The 4,475-nt window shown below is 34.9% G+C and overlaps 1 protein-coding gene across 1 annotated transcript in view; it reads left to right on the top strand.

Moving 5' to 3' along the window:
- Nucleotides 1-4,475, top strand: part of LOC117121760 — a 13,017-nt gene that overhangs the window by 890 nt on the left and 7,652 nt on the right. The gene's annotated exons all lie outside the window — the stretch shown is intronic.

Consider the following 4,475-nt stretch of genomic DNA (forward strand, 5'->3'; position numbering starts at 1 on the left):
ATAAACCTATAGGCTTATAAATAGGCTATATAATGTACAGATAAAGATAATATATACATATAAATAATATACATGTAAAAATATAAAAATAAAAATAAAAATAAAAATAATAATAAAGAGGTGTAGAAAGCACATATCAGCTATCGATATAGAACGGAATAAAGAGATGGTGAGAATCAATTGTATGGGAAGTTGTAATCACTGAGAAAGTCTATATCTCTATTAAGGCCTATGGTGTGGGTTTTGTGTTTAAGTATGAGTTTGAGTTCGGAAATGCGCCGATCGTTAAGAGATTTAAAGTTGTTGGCTATGAGTGTGCATCTCAAATCACTAATGTTATGGTTAGGAGAATTGAAATGTGTGGCTATGGGAAGGTTCTTATGGGTGCGGATAGATGACTTGTGATTGTAAATCTACTTCTAAAAGATACTATATATATACATACTACATACATACATACACACACACATACACCCATACATACATACATACATACATACATATAGCTAAAGCGTTCAGCTACCCCTCTGAACCCCATCTTATCGGACGGAGACACCTCCTCCCAAACCTAGCCTCCGCAGGTACTTGGAGGCACTTTCCACATATACCTATAGCCCCCACCCTAACCAAAATTTCTGGATCCGCCCCTGAGAGGCTGCATTTTTATCTATTTTTAGCGACTTCGTTGGCTTTAAATTGCCATTTCGGCTGTTCCCCACCCCCCGGTGAACGGAAAGCTAAATATACATAGATTCATCTCATATAAAATATATGAATTCCCATTGGATGAAAAAAATCACCATCAAAACACTAATTTCAATATGAATGAACAATCTTGTCTAGGCATCATGCCCGAGAAAATGCGAAGCTTTGGTATAGCCTTCCGCCATTGTCAAGGGTCTCGAGGCCCTGGCCCTTAATCTTTTAGGCCTGCCTTTAAAAAAATGGTTCGTATGGGAATCAAACCCACGACTTCCAGGTTTGCTATCCATGATCCACCATCAACTAAACTGTCTTTCAAAAAAAATGGTTCGTGTGGGAATCGAACCCACGCCCCCCGGGTATGCTACCCCTAATCCACCATCAACTAAACGGACAGAGGAAGCACCGCGACCCCTAAGTTATAAATGCAATGAACCTTGTACCATACCAAGTACCAGTCAGTCAACTCTAAGACTACCGGACAACATGATTCGAATATATAGAGTTGTGGGTCAATACTACGCATGGACATGGTGTCAAAACTAATGGGCCGTGGGCCAAGATGGTTTATTTTTTTGTCTAAAAATGTAGACTTAAATTTATTATCGATGTTTTTATTGTTCCCATCTCCAACTTACGCACTTTTTTTAAATAGACAAAAATGATGGAAAAATGAATTATGCAAATTAGAAAAAATGACGTCATATTTACAAAATAGACCAATCATGTTACGCGATTGAAAGTATTGTACTCGTTGATGACGTCGCAAATTGCGAAATAACAACAAACAACAACCTTTCATGTCGCCGTCATGGAAGCTCACCGGCAGTGCCTGGCAATGGAAAGTTTTAAATACTGAGGAATTTGCGAAGTTCTTTATGGCTTGCTTAACCGTTTTTCTTCGTTTCCAACGATCTAGGCCTAGCCTAGGGAGGGCCTAGGCCTAACTGCTGTAGGTCTACCCCCTGTTGCCGCTGGGCAAGGCTCCCTCGGATTGGATTGGACAGTAAAGTATGCCTAGGCGTTAGTTGTAGTACTGATAGGATTAGTGACATCTATAACGCTGGCTACCATCGCCAGTGCTACGCACGATTTACCGACAAATTCAAATTAGAACAAGCAAGAAAAAAACATCAATTTAAAAAGAAACCCAGTCAGGCATTTGTGGAGCTTAGGCTACTTAGGTTAGAGCAGGGGTCTATGCATACAACTCAGGCCCTGGCCCTTAATTTTTTAGGCCTGCCTATACTTGTCATTGTAGGTTAGCTAGGGCCAAGCCCTACTTACTTAATATTTAGGCATGAATGAATGGCATTAATTTTATAGTAGCCTATGAACTAATGTAATTAAGCACATTTGTAATAAAAATTAAAATAATATTATTATATTATTATTATTATTATTAAAATAATATTAATTAATTATTATTATTATATTATGGTTATTGAAGTATTTTGTGTAAGCCATTTCGGCCCTTAATTGAATAATAATAATATAACGTACGATGTAAAATGTACTCACTATAAAATTTTCATTAAGATATCCGGGACACCAATGAAATATTTATAGCGAGTACATTTTACATCGTACGTTATATTAATATTCAATTAACAGCAATGGCTTACACAAAATACTTCAATAACCATAATACGTCAGTAAGTCGTGTATGACCTTAACAGCAGTGAACAGGTAGATGCAAGCAACAGATGCAACATATTAAATCGAATATTATTATTGTTTTATTTTTATTAATTATATATAAATTCATTATTATTACTTTTTATTGTTAAATTATTGCTATTAAAATATTATTATTGCCATTATTATTGTGCATATTGATAGGTATAGGCTGGCGTTACTACAATAACTCAATTTACTAGAACAATTCTTATACAGTATTTGTTTACATACATTTTTTAAACTTTGACTGATACAGACAGATAATCATTAAATAAAAGTAATTAAATAATGCCAACATTTCTTTCGTATATGTAATTGCATATACATGATAAGCCTACATAGAAATACTGTACTGTATACGCAATAACAAATACAAAACACAAACACTGAAGAGATGCATGACCAATGTGAATTGTACCACCTCTTTTCATCATTATTACTTAGTCAAAATTAAAAAGAATAATAAAAATAAAATAATAATAATAATAAAAATAGTGGTAATAGACGTAATTTTAGTATGAAAAAAAAGGTATCTGTGCTTAACAAATATTATACTATACAATAACAATAATATAATACATATAATCATAGTTACCAACCGTCTCTCATCGTGCGGGGCGGTCCTGCATTTCAAAGTGATTTTGGATGAAACACGCATTTTGCAGAAACACATGCGTGATCCTAAATTTGTCACGCATTTAACGAAAGTCTATGCGTAATAACGATTTATCACAAATTCAGGGGAAAATATATTTAAAATTTGAAGAAATTGGTTGTACTAAAACTATAAAAGGTGATGCAGTAACTTGAGTCATTAGAGAGTACAGTATTTCCTTGAAGGCCCTACTTATTTCACTAACGAGTTACTAAAAATTGATCAGTAATGAAATGTTTGTGAAGGTCTACATAGTTCGAGTGTTCAAACTAAACATAGGCCTACATTGAAACTCAAATTGGCTTTATTAATAATATTAGTATTATCAACAAAAACTCCCTGAAATCGTTTTAAAACAGCTTAAAATGCTCAGATCGTCGGAGCGTTGGGGGGGGGGGGGGTTCCACTGCCGATTGGACCCCCTTCCCAAGCCAACTGGTATAGTCGCTCACGCATTTCAAATCTCTCAGGTTGGTAACTATGAATAAACAATAAACAAACTACCGGGTTTCTAGGTTAATTTGCAAGGTACTACATGGCTCAACTATTTTTTTACTTAGGGGCTAATTGGTAAAAATTGCACACAAATCATACGACGTCACTGAAAACGCCGGGGTCGGAGATTAATTTTCCGAATAAAGTTATATTAAATAACTTCTAATGACGAACTATTGTCTTCAGTTGTCTTTGTTGGTCATCCACCTGTCATTTTAACTATTTTTTCGGTGATATTACCATTCTCAATAATCTGTAAAACACCCACATAACAAAGTCACTTTAGATCGATCGGTGGGGACGCCGTGGGGACGCCGTGGTGACGCCGGTAGGGTTAATTTTTGTGGGACGGTATCAAAATGATAAACAGTTTCATTGGACTAAATTCTTGCATATGTTAACCATACTTTCCCAAGATTATACTGACACTGGTTTCAAATAAAATAACTGACAAGTTTGGTTTGTATCAATGTTTTAATAAGTACATAAAACTATGTCACAAATACGTATGCAAAAATGCACAGGGACAACACGCTGTTTTTATATTTTTCTTGAAATCTGTATGCCTGATCACCATCATCATACACACTATAATAGATGCGAGTAAGATGTTTCAAATGATATAATGATAATAATATGTTTATAATGATATATATGATATATATATATATATATATATATATATATATACGCATATATATATACATATATATATACACGTAACCATCAAAGAAAGGTAAATACAGTGTTAGAATAAGGACATAATAATACATCATAGCTCTCAACCAATGCAGTCCTGTATTAAATGAATAAAGAAATTGTGTAATAAAATGCATCTGGCGGGACTCGAACCTGCGACCTCTCGCTGTCAAGGCCAGCGTCATAACCATTAGACCACGGAGGCTTCATGGTTGAACAGATTCAAATACCACCAGATACACTC

Source organism: Anneissia japonica, unplaced genomic scaffold, assembly GCF_011630105.1.
Source record: "Anneissia japonica isolate Jap-2015-1 unplaced genomic scaffold, ASM1163010v1 scaffold3436_len560460_cov161, whole genome shotgun sequence".
In the NCBI taxonomy this organism is placed as follows: Eukaryota; Metazoa; Echinodermata; class Crinoidea; order Comatulida; family Comatulidae; genus Anneissia; species Anneissia japonica.